The 19639-nt window shown below is 42.8% G+C and overlaps 1 long non-coding RNA gene across 1 annotated transcript; it reads left to right on the top strand.

Moving 5' to 3' along the window:
* The first annotated feature begins 534 nt into the window (after positions 1 to 534).
* LOC109323303 lies at positions 535 to 18169 on the top strand. The gene is made up of 3 exons (XR_002104603.1): positions 535 to 668; positions 1074 to 1075; positions 18158 to 18169. It is a non-coding gene; the product is annotated as an uncharacterized LOC109323303 (long non-coding RNA).
* The last annotated feature ends 1470 nt before the right edge of the window (positions 18170 to 19639 follow it).

Genomic DNA, 19639 nt, shown 5'->3' with positions numbered 1-19639 from the left:
CCTGTTGCTATCTTCCTTGCTGTCTCCAGGTCCAGTTGCATCGTTGTCCTTTTCATTCTCCTTCTCCTCTTCCCCTCCTGGGGGAGGTACTTGAACAGCCTGTGCCAAGTGTTTCTTTTCTTTTCCAGGTGGAGTTGGCTGTGTCTTCTCCATCCTCTTCCACTGCCTGGTAGTAGGACTTAAGTTTGCTCAGAAACATTTTAACACAGTCTGTTTCCTTGAGCTCCCTGTGTCTGTACATCAAAAGGTTCCTGCATTGCCACAGGACACTCCTGATGCAGGACACAAACTGGTTGAAGCGAGTTGTCTGGGACCCTTGCTGTTTAGTCAGGTGTCCATACAGTGCCACCTCCCTTGTCATCAGCCTGACCACTGTCATCTCTTCATGCAGCTGGCTTACCTTTTTCCATACTCCCTTGGCATTGGGGCAGCTCCATAGGAGGTGGTCAATGGTCTCATTTTCATCTTGGCAGCTGTCCCTGGGGCAGTTGGGGCTAGTCCCTTGCCCCTCTCTGTATCTCCATATTTTCACTGGGAGTACGCAGTGAGCTATTAGCCAGTTCAAGTCTCTGTGGTCCTTTTGTAGGTCCTTGTGAAAGGTCTGGTCCCAGGTGGCTTGGCAATCGTCTTCAGGGAGCAGCTCCACAGTCGATAGCATGTCTCTGACTGTCTTCCGTATCTTTCTGTGGTTGGTCATAGTCACCAGTCTTTCCTTCTGTAGCCTGTACTTGCTCCGGAACTCATTTAGCACACTGTAGAACCAGGGGTATTCCATGGTACATGGTCTCCCTTTGGCTGGTGTGTACACCCCCTATGGTCTCAGTAGGTGACCTGCAAAATACTTGAAAAGACAAGCTATTTTGGTCACCTGCCCGATCACCAGCTTGCAGATCTGGTTTGTGTACCATGCTCTCAGGAACAGGGGGATGTCTGGCATCCCCCTGCACCTGGTCTGTTTCTTTTCATATAAGTTCTTCCTTGCCACCACCTCCATTCTGAATCCCCAGAAAGAAATGCACATGACTCTCTGGATTCTGTATAGCAGTGGACTAAGGATCTCCCCAGTGCATCAGCTGTTCTGCAGCAACTACCTGCATTCCTGTTCCTATCCTGTGGTAACTAAAAGGATGTGGTAACTTATCCCTCTTTTATTGACAGATAAGCTTTTGCATGCAAGTCCAACTCTAAAGTGCCTCTCCCAATTATAAAGTTATTACTGTTTAATCTTAACAATGCCTACATTTCTGCTGGTAAAGTTCCCTAATCCCCTCATTTTCTGTTGCTGGGCATGCATATCAACCAATGGCTTTCAAGCTATATGTTGTCTGCAACACCTTCCATCATCACTTGCAGCCACAGAAAATTATCATTTACAACTGAGGTTGACAATAACAGCAAAGCATGTTGTTTCCCACAGCATATTACTTACTCAGTATTATTGTCCATAGACCTCTAAAGATCAGGGCATTTTTTGAGGGAACTGTTGTTAGAGATTTGGCAGCACATCACTATTTAAAGGTCAAATAGTACATCGCTGGCTTCAGTTCTATGTTAAAATGAAGGCAACTACCGTTTACTCTAAATCAGGTGTGGCCATCTAGCTGGACTCAGGGAAACTACCCATTGGTAAATAATTTGAACCCTCATAGTTAATGGAAAGTGAGCTGAGGTGCACATTCTTGAGAAGTATAAGGCTCAAGGGCAGACAGAATATGCAAAAACTCAGAATGAAGAAAGCATAAGAGTTTTATATAGCTCTGTCAGGCCTTGGGTCAGCACAGATGTAGTCAGGGATCTTTTGGAAGGGCTGGACATTTTTAAATCTGCAGGTCCAGATGCCCTCCACCCAAGGGTGTTGAGGGGGCTGACAGAGGTCATCGAGAGCCCTTGGCCCAGCTGTATGAGCATTCGTGGTCATCTGGACAGGTGCTGGAGAATTGGAAACTAGCTAATGTGGTCCCCATTTTTAAGAAAGGGAGGAAGGAGGACCCAAGAAACTATAGGCCCGTAAGCCTCACCTCGGTCCTCGGGAAGATCTTGGAGAAAATCATCAAGGAGCACATCTGCGGGGGGCCAGCAGGGGAGATCATGCTCAGGGCCAACCAGCATGGGTTCATCAAAGGCAGGTCCTGCCTAACCAATCTGATTGCCTTTTATTGGCCAGGTAACTAAATCCTTGGATGATGGTGTCGCTGTGGACATAGTCTTTCTGGACTTCAAGAAGGCCTTTGACACCGTCTCTCACCCTGTTCTCATTAATAAATTAAGTGACTGTAGCATTGATGCCTGCACAGTTGGATGGGTAAAAAAAAATGGCTGATGGGGCGCACCCAGAGAGTAGTAGTGGATGGGTCATACTCAACCTGGCAAGATGTGAGCAGTGGGGTACCCCAGGGCTCAGTCCTCAGGCCTGCACTGTTTAACATCTTCATCAGCAACTTGGATGAGGGGGTTGAAAGCACACTGTCCAAGTTTGCTGATGACACTAAGATGTGGAGCGAGGTGGACACACTTGAAGGGAGAGAGGCTGCAAATAGATTTAGACAGACTACAAAAGTGGGCAGATGAGAATAGGATGGGGTTCAACGTAGATAAATGCAGGGTGCTGCACCTTGGGAGAAGGAATCCACAGCATACATACAGGCTGGGGAGTTCCCCTCTTGAAAGCACAGAGGAGGAACGGGATCTTGGAGTCATTATTGACTCCAAGATGAACATCAGCCGCCAATGCCAGACCACAGCCAGCAAGGCCAGCCACACCTTGTCATGCATCCAAAGATGCATCTCAACCCGGTCCAGGGAGCTAATATTCCCCCTCTATGCGACACTGATTGGGCTGCAGTTGGAGTACTATGTCCAGTACTGGGCGCTGCACATTAAAAATGATGTGGCCAGCCTGGAGACAGTTTAGAGGAGAGCCACCCATTTGGTAAGAAGGCAGCAGGACAAGCCCTATGAGGAGAGACTGAGGGACCTGAACCTGCTCAGCCTCTGCAAGAAGAGGCTGAGGGGGGACCTGGTGGCTGCCTACAAACTCACCAGGGAAGATCATCGTCAAATAGGAAGAACCCTTTTCTCCCCAACACCACATGGGGTATTGAGGAACAATGGTAATAAGGTGATGGAGAATAGGTTTAGGTTAGCAATCAGAAGGCAATATTTTACAGTTACGGTGGCCAGAATCTGGAACCAAGTTCCCAGGGAAGTGGTCCTCGCCCCGACCTTGGGCAAGTTCAACAAGAATTTGCCTGTCTGGGGTCTTGTGAACCCAGCATTCATTCCTGCCTGTGGCAGGGGATCAGGCTAGATGATCTGTTCAGGTCCCTCCTGACCCTAGCTACTATGAAACTATATTAAAAAGTAGTCATGTTCCTAAAAATGAAATATTTTGCACAGTAACCTTGTTCTATATTGGTATAAAATATCTTGTTAATGTGCTGTTATGTTAGTGTTGGAATTTGCTAAAAAATCTGTCTCTGCATATTTCTTTACATAGGAACCAAAAGGTGTGTATTTTTCAAATGTCATATGCAAAGACTTGGCAGATATTTGAAATGTGGCTGCTGAAAATATTTCACTTCTATCACCAGTTCAGAACAGTATTGTGAAAATTAAGCAGTAAGATCTTTCAATAAATAAAACAACATTTATTCATTTTCTTTCTTAAATTCTGCTAAGTGTTCTTGAAAGTACCCAAAATGGCATATTTTCTCACATATAACACATACCTTTCCACACAAAATCATCCTCTCCAAAACTAGAGAAGCAGGAAAGATGATTTTCTGACTAGGATAGAATCACCCTGCTTTGATTCCTGCTCCACAGTGCAGCAGCTATTGCAATTACTATTCAGGCAGCTGAGGGAGTCAATTGACTTAATGGCTCCTTATTTTTCACTTAAGAGGTGTTAACAATCATCTTTCCTTTTTAATGGTTTTGATAGTCTACTTATCAAACTAACCTTTCTTAAGACAATTTACTTTCTGCTAACTACTCCTAAACTCTCCTGCTGCTTCAGAGCCCCAGAGACTCTTTAGCTCTTTCAAAAATCATAGATTCATTGATGGAGACCAGTCTTCAGGAGCAGCTAGATTTTTAACTTTAGTTAACCAGGGAAAGGAGGGCAAGTCAGCTGAAGGTTAGGCTTTGCCTCTGAAAATGAAGGCACACATTATATTCCAAGACATGTCGTATGTGAGAAAATATGGATGTTTAAAGGTGCAGTTATTACAGGTCATAATAAATCACTTAGTAGAAGTCCAGCTGCAGAATGTTATTCATACTGTAACCTCTATTCCACAGAGTAAGGGTGTCATATATACAGTCCACAGATAGGATGGATCATCTGGCTCACAGGTCTTCTCATGGTCTGAAAGACTCCCCTCTGGATCAGCCCCTGAGGGCTGGAAATTTAGCAGCAGCAGCAGTGTTAGACCCACATGGCTGCCAGAGTCAGGGTCAGTGCAGTCATTATCTAGGGAGTTAATGCCATAGTTGCTCACTCAGCCACCAAATGTTTTGGGTCAAGATCCCTGTTAAGGACTGTGGCAGAGCACAGGTTGTGCCTGACACATGAAGGGGTTTGAGCAGGCAGTAAGCAGCCAGCTGCTGGGAGCAGGCCCAACCAAGCAGTCGCATGTTAGGCAGGAGGCCGCCTCATTGGTGAAGAGGCTGGGAGCCTGGCTATAAGGCTAGGCCCCAGAGCACAGCTGGCAGTGGCTGCAAGAAGCTGAAGGAGCAACATCACCCAGGCAGCTGCTGCTCCCAGAACACCTTGGAGGTTCAGGGTAGGAACTAGGGGCTGGAGGAGGTTCTTGGTCCTGGGGCATGACTTAAACTATACCCTGCTGGGGAGGATGGTGTGGTGGGGATGCTTGTGGCAGGGCAGCTTCCAGGAAATGCTACATCTGTGCTTCTTCAGTGAAGGGTGAGTATGGGGCGCCAGAAAGCCTCAGCCCCCTCTGCCTTGCGGGTGACCCTGTAGAAGGGAAAGGTTAGGGGAGCACATCCCTGACAGAAAAGCACAGGGCCAAGGCCCACTGAATGAGGCCTGAGGCCCCAGGGGCATTAGCAGTTGGCAGTCCCAGAAGCACCAGTGTGGGAGCTTGGGAAAACAGAAGCCCCAGTGAGGGGGGCATGATGGCCCAGCTAAGGGGCCAGGGAGTAATGATGGATATGGATGCCAGCTGCAAGGCATGGGACATGTTTTAAGGGAAGGTTTGGAGCCATGTATTCTCCTTGGCATAAGGACAATTAAGTGGGCAGCCTCCCACCTAGGAACACATTCAGTTACATCAAAGGCGTGGTAGGCGAGGCAGGTGGGCGGACTGCCCTAGAAAAGTGGGTAGGCCAACATCTGCACCTGCCCCAGGATGGCCCACTTCCTACAAGGACATACATCAGTAGTGATGGGGAGAACAGTGATGGCATAAGCTCCCATGTGCTGGTTGCACAAACACAGTGACTCATGCAGGTGCAGGAATTAACACCACCACCGTTCACCCAACAGTCCAGATCCAGCATGCAAGAAGCTCTGAAGCCCAAATTTGGCCCAGGGATCTAAATAAGTTTGCCAGAATCGCACCCTAAAAAAAGTATACTGAAACTGAGGTGAGTTAATCTGAATTAACCTAATAATTTCACTTTCCTCATAAACCACTCTAGAACTAGATACATATTTGTAAACATTTTTATCAGGCCCTGAAGAAATTTTTGTTTACTATATCTTACAGCTTTAAGAGACTAATATCAAGTAAGCCACTATTTTAAAATACAAAGTGAGCAATTAGTATTCCTCCATAGCCTTGCCCTCATAAAACACAAGCCTTTTCTACTTTGTGTTGTGGCCACTTCAAATGTAAAGCTGATATAATAAATCTAGCACTTTTCAGGGCACTATAACATGTTTGGATTGCTCTTAAACACTGTATTAATAACATCGAATAAACAGTTGATGAAGGTAACATTATGGTAGTTTAAATCCAGTAATCCTGAGAATCATCCCAGGAAATAAAACAAATAATACAGGACTTTGGGTGAGCCTCAAAATCCGAATTTAATCAAGAGGGCATCAGTGAAAAGTTACCTTCTTATGTGGCTGCAGAACTTGAAGTGTTAAATGGTATACTTGTGGGGATATGATGACCATAGAAACCTGTTTTCTTGTAGGACAGTTCAGTGATCTTTCTATTCCTCAGCCAGGGATCTCTTGTTGACATTTTACAACTAATTTTTTGTCTTTCCATCGGGCAAATCCCTAAGACAAGAAACCCCCAAAATGATATCGGAAGTAATTTTGAGGGACAAAGGAAAAACAAAACAGGATTGATTCATATATATTGAGTGCAGAAATACAACAAAGCTCAAAGGAGAGATCACCAATTAAGATTAAAGAGGGCAGTGACAGGCATTTGACATCACAGCCAGTGTCAAATGTATCAGGAAGCCTGCTTCCCATGAAATGGGGATGCTTAGCAGACAACTGATGACAAAAATTATTTTTCTCATCAAATGATGATGTTGCAAAGTGTTGACCTGAATTGGGATGCTCCTCTTTGTTCTGCACTGGGACGGAAACATTGAAAATGTATTTACAACTGAACTGTGGCTCATTATACAGTGACCTCGTACAGAGACCTTTTGTTTAGCAGCAGAGACAAAGTGAGCATGCCAGCCAGAGAATATAACTGTCTGTTTCATCTGTCTCTTCATGAAAGGCTTTTGAGTCTCTTTTGGCTGCAACTAAGCTACAGTAGCAGTTGAAACTGGATAGAATTCTATACATATGAATGAATATCCTGCACAAGAATCCGGACTCAGACACGCTACATTCAGCTTATTCCAGAGGTCATGCTAATATAAAACTTCTCATGAAGTGTTTATTTCAGAATGTTCCCCTATCCATCTCCTCCCCTTCCCCCAGTTTTTGGCACTGGTTAATGGCGGGGAGAAGGGAGGAAGTGCATGAATACCATACCTGGTGTACTTCCATAGCCTAAGGAACATTTTTGAAATGTCCAACTCCTTTTATGATCTTGATGATAGTAGTAGACCCTCAAAAGTTGGATTTTGAAGTTCTACAAATGTAGGAAGGTAGAATGGAAAGGGGGATCCCGAGTCATGGAGCCCAGTTCCTGACTATGGCAGGCACTATGTGTTATAATCCAATTACAGGCAACCCTCGCCATTCGCGGGAGATACGTTCTCGTGTCTCCCACGAATGCCAAAATCCATGAATAAGGCGCTGCGTTCATGACAGCAGGAGCACACCAGTGGGAGCCTGGTGGTGGCAGGAGTCCAGCAGCAGCAAATGCGGAGCTCCTGAGAAGCTCCTGTAAGTGCATAAAGTGTATTTAAAATGCGGGTTTGGCATTCATGAATATTTGAAACGGCAAATGCCGAACCCACAAATAGTGAGGGTTTCCTGTAATAAACTTACCAAGTTCTATATGAAAACTAGTTAAGGATTTCTTATAACCTTTTTTCCTCTTGAAGGCTCTTCTAGAACCTCAGTCCTCTGATAGTTAGAACACTTTGTCTAATTTTCAGTCTAACTCATGGCTGTTCCTAACTTGTTCCTGTAGCAATATTATTCTTTCCTTTAAGAATTTTCTCCACGTCTGGTGTTTACCCCTAACATAGTAATAGAGAACAATCCTATCCCCTCTCAACTTTCATTTTTCTAGAATACACAAATTTTTTTTAATCTTCTTTTATTAGACATACTCTCCCTTTTCCTTATCCCCATAGTTGTCCTTCTCTGTTTCTGCTTCAGTCTGAATTCATTGTTCCTGATTACAGGTTACTACGACTGTCTGCAGAATTCCAGAATGGTCTTACCACTTGCTTGGACAATGGCATTAACACTTCTCTATCTCTGTGCAAAATCACATGAAGCATCCAGTCATCCCATTCACAGCTTATAGTGACCCTGAGATCAACTAATACATTTGTTTCCAGGCTTTAATCTTCATCTTAGAGCAGAAATTTGTGTTGCTAGTCTCTCTAAATCCATGATCTTTCATTTTCACCAATGGAAATTGAACCCTTTTTTATTACTCTGGTTCTCAAGGCCATTTAATTAATCCCACGTGAGATGCTGATCCTCCTCTATTTTGACAATGCCTCCCAACTTTGTGTCACTAGCAAATTTCATTAGCACCCTCCTAGTTTTTGTACCAAGATCATTGATAAAAATGTTAAAGAAACTTGAATCCTAAAGCAGTTCTTGAGGAACTAGTAAAACTCATTGCATCTTTTCTTTAGTAGGGTCAAAGTGTTGTAGCTTTGATGCTCCAGGTAATATATGAGAAACAAGGGTTGCTTTGGTGATATACAGTTGGGCCAATAAAGTATAGTTGGGAAAGATGTTAGACAAACTTTTGGGCAGAAAGTGCCTGAAACAAAGGCCCAGCCTCAGAGAGTGGCTATGGCACCCCCTGGTGGCTGTACTAATCCTGTTCCTTCCATCTGGTCTCTTTCCAGGTACCACCCTATCCTCACCCGCCATGCTTTTGTTGTTATTGTGACTTCTGAGAGGCTACCTACAGAGAACCACAATGTGGCCTTGGGTGTCCTGCTCTGCTCTGTTCAATCCACTGGGCTCTCTTATCTTTCACTCAGTCCACCAGGCTTGCTCACCCCTCACACAGTTCAGCAGGCTTCTGGCAGCACATTCCCAAAAATCCTGGGCCTCTTGACTTTGTCACCCCTTACTCTGCTCACTGGGATGTGCTTCTCCCCTAAGAACAGTCATAAACCACCCCTCCCGAGGGTGCCCTCTGTGGCCTCCAACCTCCCCTAGCATCGTGCCCATGCCTCATGAGTGTAACAGTAACATAAATCAAAACCCAAGCATGATCCATTGCAGCTAGAGTGCCTTCTTTTAAGCTCTTCCCACAAACTCTTACTCAGTTCCAGTGGCTTCTTTCAGCTCAGACCCCCCCTGGGCCTACTCACGGTTTTCCTGGGCTCCAGTATTGCTTTTCTACTCAGTGCAGGGAGCTCCTTCAGCTAGCATAACCTGGAGAATCTGAGGCTCCCTCCTAGAAGCCAGGCTTATATGACCTTATGTTGCATTCATCTGTTCAGCCCAATCCTGACTTCTGATCCTCAAGGACAGGCTCAAGTGTTTCCCTTTTTTTTAACAATTAGCAGGCTTATTGCTTTGGTCTGCATCTTCATGGCCTGCATCTGCCACCTGCCTCTCTGGCTAACAGGCTTACAGCTTTGCAGCTAGCCTTCCTGCAAGCTGTATCCTGTACCCTGCCCTCTGTAACACTGTACTTGCTCACTCCCAGTAACAGGAGTTGGCGGTCCCCTGTTATAGTGCCCTTTAGGTCATGAAAGATTGGCAACTTTGTGCCCAAAGGCTTGCCTAACATCTCTCCTGACTATACAGTTGATCATATATATATATATATACACACACACACACATATATATATATATATATATATATATATATACACACACACACACATATATATATATATATATACATATATATATACACACATATACACATACACATACACACCCTTGATCAGGAAGAATATATATTCTTCCAACTATACAGTTGGTCCTATTCTATATATACAGGCAACTCTCGCCATTTGCAGGGAATATGTTTCATGAACGCAGCAGCTGGGGGGGAGGGGCTTGGCTCTGGGGGGAGCCTGATGGTGGTGGCGGGAGCCCGGCAGCAGCAAGTGTGGAGCTCCCAAGGAGTCCCCCAGTAAGTGTTTAAAGTGTATTTAGAATGTGGGTTTGGCATTCACGAATATTTGAAACTGCAAATGCTGAACCCACGAATACTGAGGGTTTCCTGTATAGAAAAGATCGATACATAGATTGATAAATCGATCAATTGATTGATCAATGTTCTTGTTTTGAGAGAGAAAAAGAGAGACTTCCTAATCCTATATAGATATATAGCTTCTTGCTTTTTCTTCTGCATCAGTGTGTTCTCGCACCTTAACTAATAATTTTCTGTGTGGAAATGCATTACTGAAATTGGACATATTACTGAATTCCAGATAGACTAGAAATGAGATCAGGTAAAAAAATCTGATACTTTATCAAAGAACAAATAGATGTTAGCTGGTTACTGTATCATGATATAAAAGACATTTACAAAATCCTAAATGACAGCTATAGCTATTGGATTTTTCAATAGCAGCCTCTAGGACCAGATGGCAAAATTATTCTACTTGTTGCCCACTGTTCAAAGACCCTGATTCTGCAAGTACTTACTCATGAATTTAACCAAATGATTAGTCCCATTTGATTACAGTGGAAATATTTAAGTGCATCGGTATGTTTCCAGCATGCCAAGATGCATCTAAGGCTTAGGCAGGATTCAGGCCTTGAGAACTTGTAGACATTGAGCCTGTTTATCACACCCATGCTGTGGTACATCAGGAGTAAGTTTGCTGAAATGAGTGGAAATATACCAGTGTAAAATGAACATGAGAGAAGAATAAAGCCACAGAGGAGTTCCCAAAGATTAAAACAGATAAAAACTTTGCCCAGATCCTCAAAGAAGTTGAGGCACCCAATCTCTTTTGAAATCAGTCTCTTATAAAAATAAGTCAACTGGAATTATGGACCTAAATGTCTTTATGAATCTGGTCTGATGAAACTGACATTTCAGAGCCAACTTACACTGACACTGATAGAGGCAGGTCGTCCCTTATGGACAACCCCTGCCCTCATGTCTGCAGTCATTGAAGCTTATCTGAGAATAGCAGTGTGTGGAAATGGGATATGCCCCCCTGTATGTCACAAGGCTATATAGGTCTCTATGACTTGAGTGTTTGGTAAGTGGACAACTGGACATCTCACACAGATAGCAGGGGTGCAAAGGACTTAGGACCACCTAGGTTCTAAGTCTAGAAGAACCACCTTGATGCTGCTCTGCCGCTACACAGATAAAGGGGGAAAAATGAAGACACCCTTCCAACCAGCAAAGGGACAAGATCAACCCAATCTCCCTAAGCCCTTCAAAAATCTTGACTCATTTTGGTAAAGTATCCTGCTTGCCACTGGAAAGTTGATTTCTTAGTCCATGTGGTGTTGTATTCTGTGGCGAGCAGGGTCACTCCAAGTGGTCAGTGGCCAAGATTTAGTCCCTCTCTTGAAAACAATCTTCAGTGGTAAGTCTATACCACCTCCTGACTGAGCTGCTTAGAAATAAGCCCCATCCACTCATGCACACACAGTCCCACAAAGTAGGCAGTGAAGGAACTGTGGGGCTTGGAATAGACATGGACACATTCCTCCATATGAGCTGTTGGAGCTTATATTATGATGGTATGCTCATGTTTGCAAAGGAGGGTTTACAAACATACCCTAAACACTCAAAATCTAGCTGCATTAAAGTTCCTTCTTTCATCCATTGCTTGATACCATGGTAAACTTTGCTGCATTAGTCTACTGTCTCAGATTTGAAGAAGCATGCCTTGCATTCAAAAGCTTGTCTAACTATCCCAACCATGTAGTTGATCTAATAAAAGCTATTACCCACAACACTCCTTCCCTCCATATTCCCTAGACACTTTCCAGGTTGGACTTCTTTAGATTCTATCACCTTTATTTCTATAGATATCTAACTATGTAGTCTGTAAAGACTAACTTACATTCTTTTTCACTGGGCACTTGTAATGCAAAGAGTCTTTCCTGAGGAAATGTTTCCAGGTTAGTCTAGGGTAAAATCAAGTCTTAAAGGTATTTTAGTAGAGTGCTTTCCATTAGAAGTCAATATCTACCCCCATTTCCCTATTGGAAATTTACCATATTTCCCTTTTGGAAATTTACCATATTTCCCGTATTCCTTTGTTACACTTCTTTTTTCAAATGTTGCCTTTTAAATGGAGACCACTATCTTACATTCTAAAAGATCCTGGAGGGTGGACTTTCACTATAAAGAAGTCTCATCATTCACCTATTAATAAACATTTCTAGAGTATCTCAGAAGATATTTCCAGCAGTGCAAAGCCCCTGAGCGCATATGGAAACACCAGAAGCCCCTGCTGCAGAAACCTGGATCTCAGTTCCACATACTGGTATAAATGACTCCTGCTTAATTTCTGAAGCCTGATTACCTTCTGAAAGCTACTCTTGAAACTCCCATTCTAAAGTTCTTCCACCCTGTGGGAAAGGAGGGATTGCACTATTGCCCCAAATGGTAAATCATACAAGTTTCATTGATCATGCAACAGAAAGCAGGGCTGCAAGCCCAGGCACCACAAGCATTTCTGTTAAAAGGATGAAATCTGTTAAGACTCCTGCTAGGAGCTGTAGCCTCTACATCAAGACACAGGATGCAGAATGTTTCATCTAACTAGGCATTATATGATGGTCTACTGGGGACTCCATATAATAATGCACCTGGCTTAGTCTGACAAGGCAAAGAGTTGAGATGAGACCTTGAGGGAAAGCCCTCTGTGGCAGGATGCCTAGGAGAGCTAAGAGGAAGGACACATCCTCTCCCTCTTGGCTAGCTACTGTGGGGAAAGCCTTTGGAGACTGAATTTCAGTGTTTTTTATAGTTGTTTTCTGTATAATAAAACAAGCCTTGAGGGAAAGGCTTTAAGTGAACTAAATGTTGGCTTCTCCACTCCCAAATTGTAGAAATCACCCAGCAGTTTACACAGCCTAGAACAGATTTCTCTGAAGTACTTCACTGCAGTTAAAAGTTGAGTTTCCCAAGGCTGGAGTTCCCTTCCTTGTCTTTCAGTAAAATCTCAACATCTGCCATCCATTTAAATGAAATAAGCCAATTTCCTATATAGTTTAAAGCAGAAGTTTCAGCAAGAAACATAACCTTTTGCTGACTTTGCCACTGACCCTTCATAAAGTAATTTGAATATACAAAGGATTGGTTCCTGTTCAAATACAAGGAAAAAAAATCAAGGTAAGATTGCTTTCAATCTCTTGAGTAGCTAAAGCTGTTGCAAAAGCGTTTAAAAAGAATTAAAAAATTTAAAGAGTTTTAACTGCCAGTTTCATGTGGTTTGTCAGAAGATGAACTCAAATATTCATAGGTGAAAGAGACCAGCTTGAGGTTCGTGGGGACTGAATGTGCTTTTTTATCCTCCAAGCAGGTGCGGCGGGGGGGGAAATTCCACCATCTCCCTCTCGTCCAGCACAGTTCAGTTTCATCTTGGAGGATCCAACCCTAGGGATGAGAGTTCATGGCTTATATTGCCAACTAAATGCCAGCTTTAGCTGTGTTTTTTCTCTAACTTGGACAACTGTTCATTGAGCACATGGTCCATCAGACAGCTTTCAAATGATTATACTCTTTAACAGCTACATCAAACAAGGTTTATTTTTTTCCTAAAAGTATAGTATCCCATTACCTAGCTTGTTAAATGTAACTTTTCTGACTGTAAATCCCTCCTCCCATTTCATTAAAGTGATATGCTCAGACTAAAAAGGTCTTGCTAAAAAATCAGAATTGCAGAGCAGAATTCAATCCTTCTTGGCATTATTAAAATGGACTTTTCTGTTTTTAGGGAGGTACAGCCTTTTGCTTTATATCTTGCTTTTTTCCACTTAATCTTCCTCGTATACCTTCTTCTGTGTTGCAGCACATTTTTCAGCCAGAGGCAAATTGATTATGAAGGCCCTTCCCCTTCAGAAAAGCTCATGAAAGGAAGAAAAAGGTAGTCTTAAAACTCCGCTTCCAGATTTCTTCTCCTCTCTAGGGAGGGAAAGGATTTTACGGTCATGAAAAAATGCAGAGAGTTGCCCAAAATCTAAAGATTTGTGATCCTATCCCCAGGGGAACATGAGGCATCTGAACAGACAGGTAACCATTTCATACTGCTCACTGAATCTGCCTTCCTGCAGCATTGCAAAAGCAAAATGGAAGGGGCAGATCTCAAATATGGCTCCTCTAGTCACAATTCGTAACTAAAACAATACAATGATATTAAATTATTGAACTTCTTTTTACTATAACACTGCATGAAAGAAATCTAATGAGGTTCAATAAGGACACATGCAGAATCCTGCACTTAAGATGGAAGAATCCCATGCACCGACCAGTACAGGCTGGGGACCAACTGGCTCTACAGAAAAGGACCTGGGGGTTACAGTGGACAATAAGCTGAATATGAGCCAAAAGTGTGCTCTTGTGAAGAAGGCTAACAGCATACTGAACTGCATTAGTAGGACCATTGCTAGCAGATCAAGGGAAGTGATTCTTCCCCTCTATTCAGCACTATTAAGGCCACATCTGGAGCACTGTGTCCACTACAGAAAGGATGTAGACAAATTGGAGAGAGTCAACAGAGGGCAACAGAAATGATGAGGGGGCTGGGGCACATAACTTCTGAGGAGAGGCTGAGGGAACTGGGCTTATTTCAGTCTGGAAGATAAGACTGAGGCGGGGATTTAATAGCATCCTTCAACTACCTAAAGGGTGGTTCCAAAGAGGATGGAGCTAGACTGTTTTCAGTGGTGGCAGATGAGAGAACAAGGAGCAATGGTCTCAAGCTGCAGCAAAGGAAGTTTTAAATTAGGTATTAGGAAAAAAAACTCTCACCAGGAGGGTAGTAAAGCACTAGAACATGTTACCCAGAGAGGTTGTGGAATTTCCATTCTTGGATGTTTTTAAGACATGGCCAGACAAAGCCTTGGCTGGGATGATCTAACTGGCGATGGTCCTGCTTTGAGTAGGGCATTGGACTAGAGGAAGTCCTGAGATCTCTTTCAACCCTAATTGTCTATGATTCTATATGTGCATGACTTTGTGGATACAGACAAGAAATGGTCCTTGCTAAAAAATACAGTAAAAGCCCTGTTATTTGGCATGAGTAGGGCATGGGGGTGCTGATAATCTAAAAAATGCTGGTTACCTGAGGCACAGGGGTTTCACAGAGAGTTGGACACAGAGAGGGGGGGTGGGCAATGACCGCACACAGAGCAGGGGTGGGGACGGATGGCGGTAGCTGTACGCAGAGCAGCAGCAGCACAGGGTGGTTGGTGGCAGTGACAGAGATTGCCTGCAAGCTCGCCCTTGCATATTCAGTAAAAAATATAATTTTCATGTGAGGAAAAGGTGATCCTTTGATTACATTCATGTAATTGTTTTCATGATCAGGTAAAAATCTATGGAAACCTGGTCATCTGCAGTGAATCTCCGCAATAAATGCTACCATGCGGAAAGTGTACAGAGGAAGCAAATTCAGTATGTGTATGCAGATTCTGCTTTCAGAGCAAAAGGTTAAAGCAATGTGATCAGTCTTCGAACTGATAGGAATGCTCCTCCTGTTAAAATGAGGTGCTTGCTGGGATCTGGTAGATCAGCTGTAAGAGATAAATTGAGCATTCAGATATACAATAACAGCTGAGCTGGGGTCTTCTCACAATAGTAGTAAAAGGAGTTGTTCACTGATTTAAATAAAGGATCAAGGCCTTTATAATTAAGCTTGAAGCTTACTAGCAAATCGCTTTGCAGTTTCATTAGGAGAAGAGCCCTGCATGAAGACTTGCCAATTTCATCATCCTATCGTCAGCTTATATGTTTTGCATGTGTCTAGCGCACAAAAAGAGAAAAAACCTGCCAACTAAAATAGTATTGTTAGGTCTCTAATTTGTACCTTTTGGAAAGCGAGAGCGTACATAGAAACTGCAACCCCTAAAAAGCCACAAAATGGGGTCGGACAATTTAGATTTACTTCTTTTCTGTCATAATTTGAGAAGCACCAAAACCAGAACCTCAATTATATTGCTAATTTAAGGTGTAATTTTGGACAATAGCTACCTCTATACCCAAGATTTTGTCTTCATGGAATATGGACAGTGATAGATGGTGATAGAAGACAAAGGTGATCCAGTGATCTGGGAGACGTTAGGCTTCAATTTTAATATTGTTTCCTGCTTTTTGCTTGCTTCTTGGCCATAAGCCTGCCAATTGAATTTATTTAAATTGGAGTAAATTACACTGGGTGTGTCTACACATACATTTGCACCAGCTTAAATTTACTGCACAGTAAATTACTGCACAGCTAGTAGGAATAGACCAACATCTACACATGCAGGCAACCTGGGACTAAATTTAATCCCAGATCAGAGCAGCCTGCCATGTGCCCCTGTGGCCACCAGGAGGAGCTCCAGCCTCTGACCACATGGCTGCCAGAATGTGGGACTATTTTTAGTCCCAAATTGAAGCCAGAGCCAGTTGCTAGCACTTGGGACTAACTTTAGTTCCAAGTTGAAGCTAGGAGAGGTGGCCAGCCAGAAGTCTTGGGGTTGGGCTCAGGCTGGCCCCCTAGTGGCTGGGCAAACCCAGCAGGGAGGCCCCCTGGGTTACTGCACAGTAATGCATCTACACGTGCATTACTGCACAGTGACTAATCAGGCATAAATTTATACCTGCATTATCCACCATGCAGGTATTAAATTTAAGCTTAAGTCACTGTGTTTACTATGCAGTACAAGTCACTGTGTAGACATGCACCTGTTGCACTTAATGATGTTTTGTTTAATACAATAAAGAGGTAGAATAGTCTCCCTCTGACCTGCTACAGGGGTGACTGGTGTTCTGTAAATACCTACAAGGGATTTAATTGTAACTGAGAAATTGGTTTTGTTTAAAGACTATTTATTTCTAGAATTTGTCCTCTAATTTATATAAATCAAAGGAATGAATTTGTGTGATACTGGTATCAATATAATTCAATAAAATCATTCTACTGAATTATTTTTCTTTGAAAGGTTCCATTCCAACTTAACAATATTAACTGAGATGCCTTTTTCAGTGAAAAGAAAGTCATTTAAATATTATTTTTAAAATAAGGCCAGTGCTGTTGCATGAATCTTACATCAGTGGGTGCATTGAGTACCCTCCTTTCTGTACCATGTTACACTGACAATGTGCCCAGCCTCTGGTAGCACTGGCCTTGGTAGTCAACAGAGGTTGCCAATTTTCTCCATTTTATATAGTAACCTAAGTATAGTGCTAGTATAGTTCCCATCCAGATTGGCACATGCACCATTTACCTCATAGGGATTTCTAGCTTCTTGCCTATGCTGCATCACTTCTGCCAGACAGTTCATAAGCAATCAAAAGAATTTTAGCAGAAGACACTAGTCCACATAAACTTTTATTCAAACTGACAGCAAAGAAAACCAAGGATGGGTTCCTAATTTGCGTTTGTTTAACAAAGCTAGATTGTTGACAACACTATAAACATCTCCTCAATATGCCAATGGTTTGTCTACAATTTTTCAGAAATGGAAAAAAGCAAGAGGGAACTTAGGAACACATGTTCCAATTCAGCTGGGCAGAAAGAGGGTCACAGGAAGAGCAAAGCCCTAACGTTTATCCCTGGCTCAGGAATTCAAAGCTATCAATAAACATGCTATGCAAGTGACTGCTAAGCTTTGAGCTGTCTCAGGCACTGGCACTGTCAACTTGGGGGAGCTGGCAAGGAGGAGGCAGGAAGTTTAACAACAAAAAGAGCAAAATGAAAAAAGGTTGTAAGATAATAGGTATATTGATTTACATGCTTCAGTTGCCAGCTCTTGCTTAGGAGATGAGAGCATCTTGCATTTGTATAGGTCTGGCATTCAGAAAACCTCACAAAGCACTTTTCAAACAAACTGGAAGGAAATCACCTACCCAACCCACCAATGAAATGCAGCCAGCTCTGGGGTGGAATGCAACTGCTGTTTGACAGAGCATGAAACACCATCAACAGTGTAAGGCAGAGAATGCACTATCTGTTCTGAAAGCACAGAGGAAATGAGAGACTGCAATTACCCCACCTAGAATACGAGCAGTGCAATGGGGCCAACATCCCGCCTCTTACAGAGTACTGTGGGACCCTTATTTAACATTATTTTTTTCAACTTGTCTGGAAGTGACACGTTCAGCAATATAGTACCCCCTAGCGCAACACGGATACTAGTTCAATAGTGAGAGGTTGTAACTCCCTCGCCAAACATTGAAACTATAAATTCCATACCATTGCAGTTCCTCACTGGTAGGAGCATCAGTAGAGGCCAATGTGTAGTGGAGTAAAGGGAAGTTTATGTGCAAAGAGCTCAAATCTCTTCAGCTATTACTGTGGCGGCTACAGCAAAGTACATGAAAAGGGCAAAACAGATGTCTACTTTGAGCAGTTAGATGATGTGATAGTAGGAATGCCTCTTGAGAACTGCAGCCTCCACTGTTTCTACATCAGTGTCCAGCTGTAACAATGGAGAGTCATAGATCCCAAATTGACCAGTGTAGATGCAGCCAGAGTGCCACCTACTGAATCACCAACACCACTTTCTCCAGCACATCAGTGTTCATTTGTAATCTTCCATTCAAGTATAGACTCAGCCCAGTCCTGCTTAGCTCATGCCAATCAAAGTACAATTCATATGACTGTAAGCAGTCAGGTGTCAAGAAAGCAGAAATTATACTGCTTAAGATTTTTGTATGGTTTCACAGAAAGTAGCAAACTCCATCTCTTCTTTTTTTGGTGCTACCTCCCACATAGAACAATGACACATGGCAATATTCAGAATTTCATGGAATAATACTATTTGCGTTTCTGAAACAATACAAGTCTTTTCTTTCAAAAAGTCTTGTGTTATCTAAAACTACTACTGAATGAAAATCTGATTTCACTTGTATATGGCATTGTAAATGACTGTATGATAAAGAAAGAACCTTAAAGTAGAATTAGTGTAATGCTACTAATAGGCTTAATTAAAAAAAAAGTTGAAGCACCTGGAAAATAACTCTAAAACTGACATCTCAGATTCTGTGCTCATCATCTATCAATAACTTCATATCAGATTTATTCAGTTTGCAAGTAAAGAGAAGTTGGTAATTGTATAGGAGCTGTATAGATGGTATAAAAACCCCCATGTGTAAAATAGGGACAATATTTTTTACCATAATCAAGGCTGAAAATATATAATCTTTGCTGTGGAGGCATTTTTATCCACATTTTATAAGAGCCAAGACACAAAGGAAGAAATCTGGACACTATTGGGATCAATGGCAAAACTCTTATTGAATTGGTATAGAAGCTCAATGTACTGGTCTTACCTAGATTGATTTAAGTATACCACAAACCAGGTCTATCTTAGACTGCTTATGCCCTTTTTTAGACTGGTTTCAAACTTCTGTACAGTTATGGGTTTAGATCAATTTCCAATCAGGTAACAGGTCTGAGTGTAATGTCTATATATGGCCATTGACTTCAGCTGACTTCAGTTGCACCCTGAGTTTAAGCAATTTGACCAGCATGCCTGTGACCTAGGTACTTAAGTATTGTGTTAAGCTGACCATGTGACACCAGTCTCTGCCCTATTAGCATGTGACAATTTCATTTAATACTGTTAACAGGAGCAATCTGCTAGGATGTAACAACACTGTTTTCAGGATGTAATCCTGTGAGGCCCCTATATGCAGAGCTTTGATTTAATTCTGTAAAAGGCCCAGACATGGGAGGCTTTGTGGCAGTAGCAGAACTAAAAGAAATGAGGGTGCACCAGTCCAGGGTGCTGACTTACAGTGGGCATCAGAATACCGCCTCTGCCCCCCACAGTCTTTGCTGCAGCAGAATAATTCTTCACTGGCTGGCTGAAGGAGCTGGACTGGGCTGGAGCAGCCATGTACTGGCTG

This window comes from Crocodylus porosus, unplaced genomic scaffold, assembly GCF_001723895.1.
Source record: "Crocodylus porosus isolate Cpor-Errol unplaced genomic scaffold, CroPor_comp1, whole genome shotgun sequence".
NCBI lineage: Eukaryota > Metazoa > Chordata > Crocodylia > Crocodylidae > Crocodylus > Crocodylus porosus.
Note: the sequence above shows the minus strand (reverse complement) of the source record. Positions and strands in the feature narration are given on the sequence as shown.